The sequence below is a fragment of the Vipera berus genome, assembly GCF_964194415.1.
Source record: "Vipera berus genome assembly, chromosome: 3".
Lineage (NCBI taxonomy): Eukaryota > Metazoa > Chordata > Lepidosauria > Squamata > Viperidae > Vipera > Vipera berus.
In genome coordinates, this window is record NC_138204.1 from 152,061,129 (window position 1) to 152,078,582 (window position 17,454).

Below are 17,454 nucleotides of genomic sequence, written 5' to 3' on the forward strand. Positions count from 1 at the left end.
CAAACTTGTCTTGCATTCCATTTCTCTTAGCTAGGGTGTCAGGATGGCCAAAACATTTCTTTAATATTATGTATGATCAAAGATACTTGACTGTTAATGGTACACTAGTCCCTTTAATATGTAAATTAGTTGATAAATATATCTGTGGTACAAGAATTAAAAGTACTGAAACTCACATTGTTTAAAGTATTTTAAAGAAGTTAGTGAAGACAAAATCGATGATATTTGGAAATTTTTAAATGTTTTAATCTAGGATATAATTCTTATTTAATAGTACTTATAACTTTGAGAAGGGTATAAGCATGAATGTAAATTTCTGGCTTGTTTTGGGTGTGTGCTACTACTGCTTATCTTGTGCACTAATTTCCATCTAAAGAATATACATTCTGAATCTGATTCTGTGGAAAGAGACCATGTATTCAAACAGAATCATTTGAGGTGTAATAATCCATAGGATGGCTTCACCATGCACTGATGAACTGATCTTTATAAACTTTTAGTTTCAATAGGCCATTATCAAAATTATTTCAGCATTTTGATTTTCTTTGGTTAGTTTTAAAATGTGTCACGCCGATCACCTGATTTTTGCTAGGTCATAACTTTGTGTAAATGTCATTTATTGAATAAATCTATTGGTTGTGCATGATACAACAAATTAGTAATGATTTTATTTAAATTGCAAACTATTATCTTGTTAAGTTTATTATTAAAATAAATATAGTAAATCAAAGTCATTCTGGACTACATTTGCATTAGAAAAAGACAAATGTTGGCTTAGATGTTTCAGAGATAAAGCACCAAAGGAAACATGACATTTGGGATCAGCCTAAATTATATCTCCACCCTAATTCTGATTTGATAAAACCATTGAGAAAAGGCATTTGAATATGATCAAGAACATACCTGTTGAAAGAAAAATCTTCAGGTCCAGTCCAAGCCAGGAATAAGAAAATGGAGACTGCTTTAGGAAAGAAGGTGCAGTTTATTGAGTTGCCAGAAACTTCAGTGACACAGCATGTGTTTCTGGGGTGGCTGACAAAATGGAGCTGGGAGTGGCAGGTTTTTATACCTTCTTTGGGCTTTGTGTTTGCAGTTGTTCCTGTTTGAGGTTGTTCCTGTTCCTGTGCAATGAACTTTGACCTAAGGTTCAGTGTGCATTTTTGGTATTCTAATGGTGGTGGGCTAATCCTATTATGTCCTAAAGGTCATGTCCTGCTTCTCTGGGACTGTGGCCGATGACTATGTTCTGTGTTGGAATTTTTGGGTGAGGGGTTGCTGGTTCTAATGCTACCACACTGCTGTTGTTAGCTATCAAATCTTGCTCCAAGGCATTTTGAAAGATCCTTTCTTGAATGGGCTTCTGCCGGTAGTATTTGCTCATGAATGGGGCCTCAGTATTTCTGAATGGGAATATCAAATATGCATTTCTACAGAGCTGGCCTGTTAGTTTCTGTTTGGGGCTGTTAACACCAGCTGCCTGCAATTAGTGCAGGTTCGCATCCCACCAGGCTCAAGGTTGACTCAGCCTTCCATTCTTCCGAGGTAGGTAAAATGAGGACCCAGATTGTTGGGGGCAATTAAGCTGACTTTGTAATAATGCCGCTTGGGGGGTGTATGAAAGCCCTAATAAGCAGGCATATACATAGAATGAAGGCTACTGCTAAGTTTGTAAGCCGCCCTGAGTCTTCGGAGAAGGGCGGGATATAAATGGAATAAAAATAAAAATAAATAAAATAAAATAAGAAAAACTGGGCCTGCTTTTCTGCTTTTAAGATCCTTTGGGGACATATAATATTCTGGTTTTTTAATATTCCCCAAAATATTTCCTTCTCTGGGGGGGGCTGACTTCCCATATACTTATGTTGTAAGACAAGCATTTCTTAATGGGATTATAAATATGTTTCATTGTTGCAATTGTCAAGCAATTTTAAAGGTTGTTAAGTGCATGGATCCCAGGTAAAGAGCCTTGGTGCCTCTGGGGTCGATGAGACCCTGAGGGCCCTAGTGCAGGTCTTGTGCAAATGTCTCCCTGCTTAGTACCGTAGCTGAAAATCCTCCCTGCTGAAATCCAAGGATGATTTTCATCCCCTGAGTGAAGAAACGTTTGTGGGCAGTTTCTGTTGGGCCTCTCAGGGTTTCCCTCAACTCTGAGGCACTCTAAACTTCTTATCTTACTGTGCTGCCTCTCTGCTCTTGGATTTCAGCTCTCTCTTTTCTCTGGGAGCTGGCTCAAAGAGCTGCCTGCAGAAACATTTCAGTTCCTACAAAAGAGCTGTCTGGAAGGATTTTAGCTGCTGCATGGTTAGATGTCATAGAGCTCAAATCCTTGGACAGGCAATTAAATTTGTAACTGTAAAGAAATGTAAATTTATCACTCTACTTAAAACTGCTATGAAGAAGATTGAAAGTCACTTCTTTATATATTTTTTCTATTTTCGTTTTTTTCCTTTGTTGTACTTTTAGCTTTCTCTTTGATTTTACTTCTTTTCTAAAAAGAAATTGAATTGCTTTTTATCAGCCTTCCAAGTAGATCAGATGGCAAACACAGTAAGATGAGTTAATTCTATTTTATTGTAAGGCTACATTAATAGCATCTTGCAAGTCTAAAAGTATAAATCTCTTTTTAACGCCTGATAAGTTAGGACAGATCCTTTCTTTCTCTGCCCATGGTTCAAATGTGGGCATGGCCCCCTTTTATCTGATTGTTCCCTAGGCAGCATCTCTTTCCCTTGTTTTTCAAGATCATTCCCATATTCCATTACACTTTCATAGGAAGGATACAGCAAATCCTGGGCACAATGGTATCAGCTACTTGTGCTCCAAGTACTGATGGAAAAATAGAAAAGATTGATGAGTTTTATGTTCAAGTTCAATCTGTAATTGAGAGAACATGCAAGCAGGATTTGCTGCACTCTGGATTGGAGATTGGATTGCCAAAGGTGGAAATAGTAAGGAGAAAAACATAGTTGGACAGGCTAGAAAATAGGGGGGAAAAAGCAGAGCAACTTATCAATTTCTGCCAATGGTTTCTTCATTGCTAAAACATCATTTAAAAAACTAAATGCTTATATGCCTGGACTTCACCAGAGAGATGATGAAATTGACCACATTATTGGTGACAAATACTTTGGTGCAATGGCTTAGGCACCAGGTTTAGAAACCAGGCGACTGAATTTTGATCTTCCCTTAGACCACAGGTCTGCAACCCGCGGCTCCGGAGCCGCATGCGGCTCTTTCAGCCATCTCCTGCGGCTCCCGGTCCTCTGCCACGTGCAGTCCAAAAAAAAAAAGTGGGACTAAAAAAGTTCAACCAATCAATTCAAATATGCAGGGTAGGTGCATATCTCGCCTTGGCTCCACTCTTCAGTCAAACCCTGTTCTGCGCATGCACGCATGTACGCGCATGCGCACACATTTTTTGCGGCTCCCAGTTTTTCCTTTTGTGAGGGAACCGGTTCCGAGTGGCTCTTTCACTGTTTCAGGTTGCTGACCCCTGCCTTAGACACAATCACCTTGGTCACATTGGGCCAGTCACTTTCTTTCAGCATTATGAAGGATGCAATAGAAAACCACTTCCAAAATTTGGCCAAGAAGACCACTTGGACTTGTCCAGGCAGTCACCAAGAGTCAACACTGACTTGAAGGTACACACATATATACATTGTTGGTACAAGGAGATGGAAGACCTCAGTTAATACATGGCTGCAGCTAACTGTATAAGAGATCACTAATTGCAGATTTACAAATTCCAAGCCAAGTCTAGTGGAAGTACAAAGCTAGAGTGTTTCCAAGATACGATCTTCAGAGTTTTCATTTTCAACAAGAACATCAGGAATTGCACAGCAAATCAAGAACAGTTTTCCAAAACATTTCCAAACTCAATTTTGTCAGGCTCAAATTGGTATGCCAGAGGACATCAGATAGTGTAATGGTATGTGAGAATGACGTTGAGGAACAGAGGAAAAGTTGCTGCCCAGGAAATGATCAGACCATAAAGTTGTTGAACAGGCAGAAAGAGAAACGTAGGGAATATCTGCTCTAATGGCTTAGGCAGTTAGTGTTTCAGCATGAGATATGAACTTCCAGACTTGCAAGATTGATGTCAGCCCTTATAGGTAAATCAGGTAGGAAACACAACTGGAAGAGCTAATTCTACTTTATCGAAAGTGTTGTGTCCATAGTTATGGGAGTGGTTCCCCTGCGGCGGGAAAACCTAGTGCAATCATTGGCTGTTACTTCCCGGCGGGAGATTCTGAGCCGGGGATTGGTTACCGGTATGTTTGAATGGAACCTAGTATATAAGACAGGGTTCAACGGCTGCTAGCCAGTTGACCCATGTGAGTTTGAATAAACGTTCCTTGTTCTACCTCGCTGTCTCCGCTCGTCATTCCGGACTTAACAGTGGCAACGAAGGTGGGATCTGACGGCAGAACAGCGAAGGAGCCGCAGAAAAGCCGACAGAGCGGAAAGCGGGAAATTTGAATCACAGTCAACCGAGCAGCAAGCGAACTGAGCCTACCGGATGGCGCAAGTCGGTTCCCTGAAGGAGTTCGACCCTAATTACCCTGAAGACTGGGAAGAATATGTCGGTCAAGTCGAGGGGTACATGCTGGTCAACGGGATCACGGAGGACAGGAAGAAGGCGGCGGCTCTTCTAACCATCAGCGGCACTCCAGTTTACCGGGTGGCCGTCGGCCTGTGCCAACCTCTGCCGGTCTCCAGCGTATCGTACGCCGACCTGTTGGCCAAGCTAAGGGTCCATTTCACCCCTAAAAGGTCGGAACTGTTCTGGAGAAGGATATTCGAGAAGCGGAACCAACGGCCGGGCGAATCTATCCAACAGTTTGTAGCGGCAGTCAGAGAAGCAGCCTTGCGCTGTAAATACGACAATCTCGAAATTCGCATTAGGGACCGAGTGGTTTTGGGGCTGCGAGACGAACACTTGCAAAACCGGATTATCTCCAAACCCACAGGCAACCTCCAAGAAGTATTAGACGAGCTACTCACGTACGAGTCTACAAGCAGACGCGACCCCCCCTACAACAGCATGGCTGCCTCAGCCGAAGTAAACCTTGAGAGCTATGTGGACGGTGGGGAGGTGGACTACCAGTGGGAAGCCGACATTGCCGACATTGCCCGAAGGTTCGGGAAGATGGTGCCGAGACCACCGCGCGCCGACGGACCCGACCAGAGCAGAAGACAGCAACCTCCTGCGTTCCAACGACCCCAGAGGGACAACCCAACCAGACCTCGCGACCCAGAATCGAGGTGCGGAAGCTGCGGCGGAAATCACCTAAGATCAACGTGCAGATTCAGAAATGCCAAATGCCGAGGGTGCGGGAAAACGGGCCACATCCAGGCCATCTGCCAAAGCCGACCGCGCGACAACCGTCTCCACGAGATCGACGCTTGGGCCTCAGGTGAGGTAACCCCCGATCGGAGTGGCGGAGAGATCCCTAGGCCTAAGGCACGCACTTCCAAACCGGGGGCAGGGGCGGGGGTCAATCACGTGGGAACCCCTAGACTGATTCATACCCCTAGAATTAACCACATTTTGAGGCCTAAACTAAGAATAGAAGTCCAACTGCAAGGCATCCCTTGCAAGATGGAAGTGGACTCCGGGGCCTCAGTATCTATAATTTCAAGGGACACCCTTAGGCACATAGAAAACAGAAGTGGCCATAGAATCCCCCTTAAACCCACTAAACTACAATTAGCCGACTTCCAAAAAACACCTATAGAATTAGTGGGAGAGGCCACTATTAAGGTTAAATACAAAGGGTTTAGCGGATTATTAACTGTTCTAGTCACTGAGGGCCAGAGAACTAGCCTTGTAGGCCTTAATTGGTTCTCGGCCCTGGGCATCTGGGTTGGGGGAATTAATACCATACAAAGTAAAACCCTAAAATCTGTCTGCGACAACTTCGCAGACGTATTCGACGGGTCGTTAGGGAGGTACAAGGGACCCCCCCATTAACTTTAATCTAGACCCCACAGTTAGGCCCATTAGGCTTAAGGCCCGGAGGGTGCCTTTCGCCCTTAAACAGAAAATAGAGGCCGAACTAGATAAGCTAGTAGGCCAGGGCGTTTTAGAACCCGTAGAAGGGGGCCTGTGGGAGACACCGATTGTCACACCCCTGAAACCGAACGGGGATGTGAGGATCTGTGCTGACTATAAGGCCACCCTGAACCTAGCCATGAAAAAACACGCTTACCCGGTCCCGACGGTGAAGCAGGTCCTCGCGACGATCCAGGACGGCGCCATTTTCGCCAAGCTCGACTTGGCGCAGGCGTATTTGCAACTTACTGTATCTAAGGAAGCCGCCGAGGCTCAAACGATAGTTACCCACAAGGGGGCATTCCGCGTTCACAGACTTCAGTTCGGGATAGCTGCAGCTCCAGGCATCTTCCAGGAGGTGATGGAAAGAACCTTGAAGGGCATTCCAGGTGTATGCCCTTACTTCGACGATGTCCTCATCGCTGGAAAAACTGAGGACATCCTAGCTGAGAGGCTAGAACAGGTATTGGGGAAGTTGAGAGAGGCAGGGTTGAAATTAAAAAAGGATAAGTGCTGCATAGGGGTAAAATCAACAGAATTCCTTGGGTTTAGAATTGATGCACTTGGCATCCACCCTACAGATGGAAAAATTAGGGCAATTAAACAAGCTCCAGAACCCAAGAACAAGGCGGAATTACAAGCTTTCCTAGGTTTAATAAATTTTTATCACACATTCCTGCCTCACAAAGCAGCTATTGCGGAGCCCCTCCATAGACTTTTAGACAGGAAGACCCCCTGGCAGTGGCAAAAAAAACACAGGACTAGTTTTCAAACACTAAAGGACATATTGTCCAGCAATTCTACAGTCACTCACTTTATTGAAAACAAACCCATATTCTTAGCGTGTGACGCTTCTCCTTACGGGGTGGGAGCAGTCATAAGCCACATGGATGAGCGGGGTCAACAGAGGCCTATAGCATATTATTCCAGGACCTTAACAAAGGCGGAACGGAATTATGCACAGATTGACCGGGAAGCATTGGCCATCGTGGCAGGTGTAAAAAAGTTCCACGATTACCTGTATGGTAGGGACTTTACCATTTACACTGACCATAAACCCCTGCTAGGGTTATTCACTACCGATAGACAGACACCACAAATCATGTCACCCAGGATGCTCAGATGGTCAATTTTCCTTTCTGCATACAATTTCTCAATTAAACACAGACCGGGCAAAGAGATGGGGCACGCTGATGCCCTCAGCAGGTTACCTCTAGAGGATACTGGCACAGACCCCGCACCGGTGGGACAAATCATGTCCCTACAAGAACTCCCTGAATGCCCTCTGACTGCCAGGGACATTGCAGCAGCTACCAGAAAAGACCCCATACTAAGTAGAATAGCAGCGTGGGTACAAGGGGGGTGGCCTAGCAAAAACCCTGACCTTAAGTTCACACCGTACTTCAGGAGGAAGGGCAAATTGTCATCACACTTAGGATGTATCTTGTGGGGAAACCGGGTTGTTATCCCAGAGAGTCATAGGAACACAGTGATTGGGGAATTACACGAAGGGCACCCTGGTATTGTGCGTATGAAAGCCCTAGCTAGAAGCCACTTATGGTGGCCAGGGTTAGACACAGCCATAGAGGACAAAGTAGCTGGGTGCTATCAGTGTCAGCGATCTAGACCAGAGCAAGCACACACAACGGTACACAAGTGGGAGGAGGCCAGAAACCCGTGGTCTAGAATCCATATTGACTTTGCTGGCCCATTCCAGGGCCTCACATTCCTAGTAGTAGTGGACAGCTACTCCCGGTGGTTGGAGGTCGTGCCTGTTAAGTCCATGACGTCAGCCAAAACCATACAGGTCTTACGGGGACTCTTTGCCACTCACGGGTTACCTGACGTAATTGTTTCTGACAATGGGCCCCAATTCACATCTAATGAATTTCAGGACTTCCTCAAGGCCAACTGGATTAGGCACGCGACATCCGCACCCTTCCACCCCTCCTCCAACGGTTTGGCAGAACAAAACGTCAGAACAACTAAGGACGCCCTCAGACGAATCATCCATGGCGACTGGCATCAGAGACTGGCTCAGTTCCTGTTGGCCCAACACACTACACCGTGCACGGCCACAGGGAAGAGCCCTGCTGAAATGAGGTGGGGCAGGCATTTGATAACAAAATTGGACAGACTACACCCTGACAGGCTACCGGCAGAACATGACCCGGTCACCCCGACCCGGTCTCTGAACATTGGGGACACTGTGTGGGCCAGAAATTATGGACAAGGGGACAAATGGGCACAAGGAGTAGTAATTGACAAAACCGGGCCTTTATCTTATTTAATTGAGGGGGAAGGGAATCAGCTGATTAGGAGACACATCGATCAGTTAAGGAAAAGGGCCCCTGAATGCGTACAGGCTAACAAAGAGAGGCAAATCACTACAGCTGACACTGCTTTTTCCCCAGCCAGGGTTAACACAGCACCAGGGGGTAAAGGGAGGGGAATACAATTCAGGTCAATAGAAGAAAACCCCCCGAATTGTAATGCTGAAATAGAAATAGCTTCCCCTGACAGCCCACCAGGGTCAGCCAGTCAGCCCAATGAACCCCTACAACAACAGCAACCCAATAGGGAAATACCACCGGAGCCATCACCACACACAACAGAGTCAGAGGTGATAGTAAACGGCAGAACCGAAGACACCTCAGCAGTTAGTATGGCCAGCAGATACCCAGTCAGGAAGCATAACCCTCCTAGCTATCTGAAGGACTATGTCAAATAGTAAATTTCATCCAGGGGGGAAGGGGTGTTATGTCCATAGTTATGGGAGTGGTTCCCCTGCGGCGGGAAAACCTAGTGCAATCATTGGCTGTTACTTCCCGGCGGGAGATTCTGAGCCGGGGATTGGTTATGTTTGAATGGAACCTAGTATATAAGGCAGGGTTCAACGGCTGCTAGCCAGTTGACCCATGTGAGTTTGAATAAACGTTCCTTGTTCTACCTCGCTGTCTCCGGTGTCATTCCGGACTTAACAGAAAGGTTAACAGAATCTTGTAAGCTTGGAAGTACAAATCTCCTGCCTACACTTTTAACTGCTTGATCCATTAGGCCTAATCTTTTCTAGATTCTTTCTCTGATCATTAAGCAACTGTGGGCTCTGCCCTCTCTTGTCTGATTGTTTTCTAGCAGCAACTTTTCCTCTTGTCCTTCAAGGTCACTCACACATTGCGTTACAGACACATAGTGACTTATTCAAAGAAGATAAAGATGGAAGGAACATACTGAAATTCTCTGTAGTAAAGATGTCTAGTAATGAGTGCTTGGTTCAGGGTCCTTAAAAAAGGAAGGACATTATTTCATAAAAAATTATTCCTGTAACTTTGTACAGAGTTTACAGAAAACTTTGTACAGAAAAGATGGAAGAGACAGGACCAGAAAAAGGAAAGGAGGTGGGGTTGTCATGCAGGAATACAAGCTAATTTGAGGGCTAATTCACGTGGAGCTCCATTTCCACCTGTCCTGTTTGCCATTGTTCGCTCCCTAGAGATAAAAATGGACACTCTGAAACTTGAGCTGGCCACGAGCCAGAAGTGTATATCAGAGGTGGTGACCTTTGGAGAGCTGTATGCAATGATGTATGCCGATTGGTGTACATTCAAAGTAACAATAAAGTTGTTGCTGCTGTTATTATTATTTAGTTTCAAAAGTAAATCAGTGCCAGGAATTGCCAAATTATATTTTACATTCATATTCATATTCATATTCATTCTTTCATTCTTCTTTTTTTGATTTCTTTTTTTTATGCTGCAGAGTCCCATTGTTTAAATTGGCAGCCTAATCTTACAAGTAAATCAATAGCACAAACATTGTTTTTAATATATCTATTTATTGTTTTAGCTTGGGCATTGTGTTTAATTCTTTTTTAACTTTTGTATCTTTGTATTTTTATATGTTTGCCCTGTTCACCGCCCTGAGTCCTTCGGGAGAAGGGCGGTATATAAATAAAATTATTATTATTATTATTATTGTGAAATTCTGATTTGTTGATAAAAGATATTATAATGCTTAGCAAAAGGCATTATTTGTTTAGCTTTTTCTGAAAATTTAATAACTTGGCCAGGTCTGGTTTTGAATAAAGTAGAGTATGCAATAGTGGCGAATATCTGTAGTAGAGTATGTCTATTGCAGTAAATGTCCTTTGAAGCCAGAAATATCTTTGGAGCAGCAACATAAAATAAAGTGGCTTATTGCTGGTTTCATCTCTTCAATGAACAGTATCACTTTTGCTTTTCAACCCTTCAAATTACCTAGCCCCAAAGCTCCCACAGGGCTCTCTAGCATGTTCAAAGCTGGGGATATACAAATAAAAGATTCCTAATGGCTGGGATTCTTGCTATTACCAAAGAAACGAGATAAAAGAAAATTGGTTGAGTCAACTCAACTCCTAAGGACTTCATGGGGTTTATATATTCCATGTAAGTTTCATGGAGTTTGTATTCTTCTTGGGAGCAACATGGAAGTGATCTGTCTTTTCATCTTCCAAGGTATGTGGTTGTTTTCAGATTTTCCTGGTTTTGATGTATTTTGGAGCTCTCCAAGAATTACCTTGTTCGGCTGTTTGGGATCATTCAAAATGCTTCGTTTCTCGTGAATAAAGTGTTGTTGTTTTTCAATTTCTGGGAGAATTAAATATAATCAGAAGAAGAGTAGGTGTTCTTATGTGGATTTTTGGATGGGGAGAATTATTATTGTTATGGTTGATTGCATAGTCAGCCAGATATTTAGATTAGATTTAGCATTTTTATCCACCTACAGTATCTAGTAATTTCCAAGGATCTGGGATAGGCAGATGCTGTTGTTTGATGCTGTTAAAGGTATAGCCACAGGATATAAGCTGTTCCAAGTAAAGCCACCTTCTGCAATTGTCAGTGCTGATGATGTTCAAGAAGTGATGCAATTGTTTTGGGATTGCACCCAAGGTGCCTATTACTATTGGGACTAGCTTTGCTTTCTTTTGCAACAGTGATTCCATTTGCAGGACTTTATATTTTGTTATTTTCTCCAGCTCTTTCTTTTTTCTTCTACTGTCTCCAGGTGCTTCCATGTTCACTCTCCAGACTTTTTTGGGGTTTGTTTCTTATCAACAGTTGTTACATCCGGAGTGTTGTATGACAGAAGCTTCTCTGTTTGAATTCTAAACTTCCAGAGCACTTTCACGTATTCATTTTTAATTACTTTCTGTATTTTGTCACCCTGCCAATTTTTGCTTGCAAGCAAATGATATTTCTTGCCAATATTCCATCATTATTGCTACTTGTTTGTAGTCAGTCTTGCAGCAGTTAACTAAATGGTCCAATGTTTCTTCAGCTTCTTTGCAGAGGCAGCATTTGCTTTCTGTTGATGTCTATACTGTATGTCAGGGGTGTCAAACTCAATTTCATCGAGGGCCGCATCAACAATGCGGTAGCCCTTAGGGGGCCGGGTGGGTATGGCCTGGGTGGGCGTGGCCTACTGGGTGGGCGTGGCTAGAGTGCATATGGCCTACTGGGTGGGCGTGGCCAGCTCTACATTGTTCTCATCAAGGTTGCCTATGGGGGCCTGGGCAGCAGTGGGACAGATCTGAGGGTCTCTGGCAGAAGGAGGGTCTCTGGGCCAGGGCCAAGGCAGTGCAGGCCGTTCCCTCACTGTTTCCAGGATGGCTTCGCGGGCCGCATGAAACCATTTCGCGGGCCGGATCCGGCCCCCGGGCCTTGTGTTTGACATGTCTGCTGTATGTTTATACTGTATGTCTATACTGTATGTATACTGTATGTATGTCTATACTGTATGTCTATAGTACTGTATGTTTTTGTTCTTAAGTCTTGGTTTTGTGCAGCCAGAATTAGCCCTTCTGTCTCTTTCTTCAACTTTGCTGTTCTTAGCCATTGCCGGATCTTGTTATTTGCTTTGCCTGCTAGTTTTTTTAAAAAATGTAGTGGCCATATAATACTTTGCCTTGTCATGTCTTTTTCCTCCCTTCATTTGGCCTTTCTTTTGGGCCAGTTTCGTCTCTCCAGTATTCAGTAAGCCTTCATGGTGTATTAGCTTCAGTTCATCTTCTACACTGACCTTCAGATATTCTTCCAATGACCTTTTTTTTCTTCAACTGTCTGATGTACTTGCAATATTCCATGCCCACATATGCTCCTTGATAAGTAGAGTCTGTCAACACTGTTCTTGGATAAAGAACATGATTCATTGTTACTATTTTTCTGGTCTTCCTATCTAGACATTTAGATCTGCCTGAGTCCAGTCTACTACTCCAGCTGTATACCTAATGATTGGAATTGTCCAGGTCTTAATTGCCTTGATAGTATTTCTTCCACTGAATCTGGACGTTAAGATTTTCACTGTCTTGATGATTCATGTCAAACCTTCTTCTTCAGTGTGCTTGATGTTGTCAGCTTCAAGATATTTCTAGTGATCTTTTTCATCCACACTTTTCATGTTATTTCCATAGAGCACCTTAATTACTTCCCTGTGGATGGAAGGGGGAAATTGTCCAGTCCAAACTCCACTGCAATACCTTGACTGTATATACTGACAGCATTGAACAGCAATTATATTTCAAATGGTGTTTTTCCATACAGCTTCAGATCATCCACGTAAAGGAGATGAGGTAGCCTGGCAGTTGTTTTTGATGATTGATAGCTATGACCTGATTGTTCAGTATTATTGACAGAGGAATAAAGGTAACAATTACAGTAGTGATGACAGTGAATCTCCTTGAAAGTTTCCTGTCTTGATATTAACATCTCCTAGTCTGTTATCATTGACCAGAAACTGTTTTGTCCATTTTTTGAAAAAAATTTTTTAAAAAAACAACCCCCAAAACCAAGACTGCTTTGGTTTTGATAAAAATGGCAAATTATTTCCTAATTTTTCTATCATTGTAACTGCAGAAAAAAGTCAACAGATGATATTTCAGAGGTCGTTATAGAGATGATCCCTATTTTCTCTTTAGCTTGAATGGATGGTATGAGAAAAACTTAAAGGAAGTTCAAGGATAGAAAAATGGAATGGATAGAAGGAATGTAACATCTTCCATTTTAAAAATTACAATATTGTGAGTTTTAAGGATAAAGAAAAGAACAAGAATTTTAGAAGTTTCAATTACATGTATATAAAAATATTACCCATGTTTGCTAATCCCTAAATTCAAAGGCCCTACAACCCAGAGTGCAAATTGTGTTACACGCAAGGGTTCTGCATTTTTTGGGTGGGAGGAATACAACTTGCAAGGTTTACATGTTTTTAATAGTGCACAAGGGCACATGCATGGAGGTAAAGTATTAACAAAATAGATTTTAACAATATGTGTGTGTACAGGCATCTAGCTGGAATATTAAAAAAAATGTACAAAGGCATCTTGTACATACCAGCATATCTCTGCCAATATTTAAGGTCAGCTTGCTCAAGAGATTCATGAAAATGATTTAGGAGCTCAAAGAGCCAAATACATCATGGCACTTTTCATATAAATTTATTATGGTTTGCCTCTCTATCTGAACATTTTATATTCCAAAAACAGTTTCTATTAACAGAGATGGGTGACAAATTATTTTTTGCTATTGCAGCTAGCCACCATGTGATCCAAAACATGAAGTGTGACCAGTTAGCTTTTTTCTCCCTGCTTTTGATTTTTTTTTAAAAAACATGTTATTATCGCTTTATCTGATATTGTAATGAAACTGAATATATTCATTTTGCCTCATGGAAACTGAAACTAAACAGAATCACATAATAATATGTATGTATAAGTATTGGTCTTTATATTTATTTGGAGATAACTGAGGCTGATTCTCATTTGCTTGGATCCTGGAGTCTTTTAGGATAATCTGAATTAACTCTATGTGTACATGTCAGTTAATGATCATAAAGGCAGGTGTGTGTGTGTGTGTGTGTGGGGGAGAGGAATACCTTAGCCAGTTCATGCAAATGAAAGCAGCAGTATGTATCATGCTTAGACTAGCTAGCCATTTAACAGCAATATCCCTGTCTGGTGCTGACACTTGCCTTTATTACCGTACTTCCTTTGATGCCTAGAGTAATTACTTTCCTCATCCGTCATTGACCTTAACCAAGGCTGGTAAACTAAACAAATGAATAATCTCAATGGCAACCCATCCTAGGCTATTCAAGGACAGGATATGATGCATTTTGTTCATATTTCTCACCTGTTTTTCTCACTTTGATTCAGTTCACACATTCGTTTAAGCCATGACATGCACTTGGTTAGCCTTGGTGTATTGTATTAACCAGCTGTAGCAATTCATAAACCCATCATTTATGATGTAATGTGATATGTAAACTCAGCTATTTGTGATTTATTCAATAAACATGGTGAAACAAACTATGGATTAACCTGATTTGTGAACTTAGATTATATTACTGCAGCAAAATTAAAAATACACTGTATTTCTGTGTAGTTTTATAAAGGAAACATCTAAACATATATTAATAAAAAGTTCAAATTGCAGCCAGAATTTTGTTTGAAAATATTCTCACCTTTCACAATGCCCTTACCCAAATACATAGTGGTAGTGGTATAAAGCATCCTATAGTTCAAAGGTTAACAGTGGTAAGAAAAAGGTTTGTCCTCTGGCAAATTAATTGTCATGGTTCTGATAGATGGAACCAAATAAATCAGAACTCTGAGGCTAGAAGTTTCCTCAAGGTACAAGTTTATTGGATACAAAATATTGGCACGATCAAAAATGAAACCAAGTCTGAAATTCCCACCAAAGAGTTACACTATTACAAAGTCAAGCTTCCCACCCCAGTGCTATGCAATCATCCACATTCCCCAATAACATAGTTTGGCAGGCTTTCTAACAAAATGCCCAACCCTCTAACATAACTGATAGAATGACCTTGGTTCCCACGGGATACAGAATTGTTTAGCATAGCAAAGATACTCTGTACTCCCTCCCATTCATGTGACAACCTAGAACGAGCAAGATGGCTGCAGCCAGGTTCATTGTAGAGTAGCCAGATGTAGGAGAAGAGCAGGCAGCACGGGGGAGGCAGAGTTAAATGAGTCATCAGCCTAGAGTCTTTATTGTGCCACCAATGATCCAAATCCAACATATTGAACTCTGTTGAACCTTATCTGATGCCAATTTAATACTGAACTTTACTTGACTAAATTTTGGGGTATAGAGGCTTGAGCAACTTAACCTATGGTAATGATTCTTTGAGCCTGACACTATATGCGCCATCCAGGTCTGATGGGAGTAGAGTTCAACCACCCCTGCAGGATAGGCTTTGTCTGTTATAGGCTAATGCAGACTATAATATGTATTGTTTTCCCCAAAAGGTGGGTTCAATTTTCTTATAATTGATAAAGATGCTGCCTGATTATTTCTAGAGAGTGTTATTTTTCCGGGGCATGGATGTTTTAATATATCTTTATACAGGTTATTGAGTATGTGTGTGTAAAAAACCAGCAAAAAACAATGCTTCAAATAAGATCTGTTTACTATGGTGCTAGAAGCAGAGCATTTCATGGTCTGTCTGAAACAGATTTCGAGTGCTACAGGGTGATACTTTTGAGAGATTTTCTGTTAAGGCTTTCTAATGGGGATATCCCAGTCTTCATAGCCACCATGGCACATATGGACCTCTACTCTCCTTGCTAAATGAGAAGATGAAGATCTGGAGACCATGATATTGAATGTAGAAATATTTTGGCATGAGGGTGAAGGTTGGTTCTCCGAGCTTGTGGGTTGGTTTCTGAACATTTCATTACCAGGCTTGGTAGCATTACCAGTGGAGTTTAGGGGATGTCAGTGTCAGTGTTCTTCTATTTATAAGGGCTTCAGGTGTGGGTGAGTCAAGTGGGGGTCTTGTGATGGGTCAGGTGTGAGTCATCAGTGAGGGTCTTGTGAAGGGTCTTGTGATGGGGAGGTTAGATCAAGTCAGTATCATTAGGAGGTAAACTGCTGATGGGGGGAGGGAGGGGCTTGCGTGGGTTGGTTGAGGATCAGTGCTGTCTCTGGTTGGCTGTGTGGTTGATTTGGATTCTGAGGGGTTCATAGGCTGGTTGTAGGTCGATGTGTCTGTTGATGGAATTGCTTGTGGAGTTCCAGGCTTCAATGAACTCATGAGCATTTGGACTATTTCAAGGTTTCATGATGAGTGGGAGAAAGTTAAAGCTCTATTAACCTGGAAGTAAGAGCCATTGAGCTCAGTGGGATTTACTGTAGAGCATCAGGCCCATCAGAAAATCTGTTTTGTTAAGGTTTTTTTTGCAAGTCGTCTGCACATTTTTGCAAACAGTTATTTGCTTTCTTTCCCTTCCCTTGCCCAGTTATTTTTCCATTATCTCATCTCCAGCTTGTTTTGGTTACTCTTTCATCTCCCTTCCAGCAAAGACCATCCTTACCATCATCTTCATCTTGTTTTCTCCTTGTTTTTTCATATGACTTTTGCGGGAAAGGGGGTGTGTTCAAAGAATGATTTCTCTCTCTATGTACAATGCAAGATCTGTTTTTACAAAAATGGTCCCTTATTTTACAAACCTGTGATTTTAATCAGTCATTAATTAATGTGTTGTTCTAGCTCAGGCATGTCAAACCCGCGACGTCACGTGACATCGTGCGACGTATCGGAACTTTTTCCCATTGCCGAAAATGGGATGGGCGTGGTTTCTCCATGATGCTCTGGCCTGCGGGCCGGCAGTTTGACACTCCTGTTCTAGCTTCTTGGAAGTATTTATTTATTTATTCATTTATTCATTCATCACATTTATATGCCTGCCCATCTCACAAACATGTGACTCTAGGTGTCATACAACAAGGCTATTTCAGAAGCAATAGAACACAACTTTTGAGATCTGCAAATGAGCATCATCCATTGCCCAGAGGCTACTATACAAGGACAAATCATGCACTAGAAAGATTGTTTGGTGGAAGAAAATTTCAGTGTAATTTACTGGATTACATGGGTTGCCACTGTAACTGTGTGGGACAGATGGGATGAAGCTAATCACAGTTGGGGAGAGCTAATCACCAGATTGCAAGAACATGAGCGAGCAGTTAGACCTGAGACCTGAACTCCTTGGTAGTCTCACATTGCAATGAACAAGGACATGTATTCAATTTCATGGCTACTGTGATTGTTGGTAGAGCAGGGATAAAAGTAGCCAGAGAAATTATTAAAGTCTGGGAAACGGGCCCCTTGTAAGTTAATAGGAGTGCTGATTTAAAATCAGGTACTTCGGAGCTGAGGGTGCAGTGGCACAAGGAGACAGCAATTAATAACTTAATAGCTAGCCATTAATACTCTAATTAACAACTAAAAGCTACACAAAAGTGAAAACCATATAAATATAACATACAGAACAGCCCAGTGTACATATTCTGGAGAGCAAGAAGCTCCCTAATGATTGGCCTCCAGCATGATCC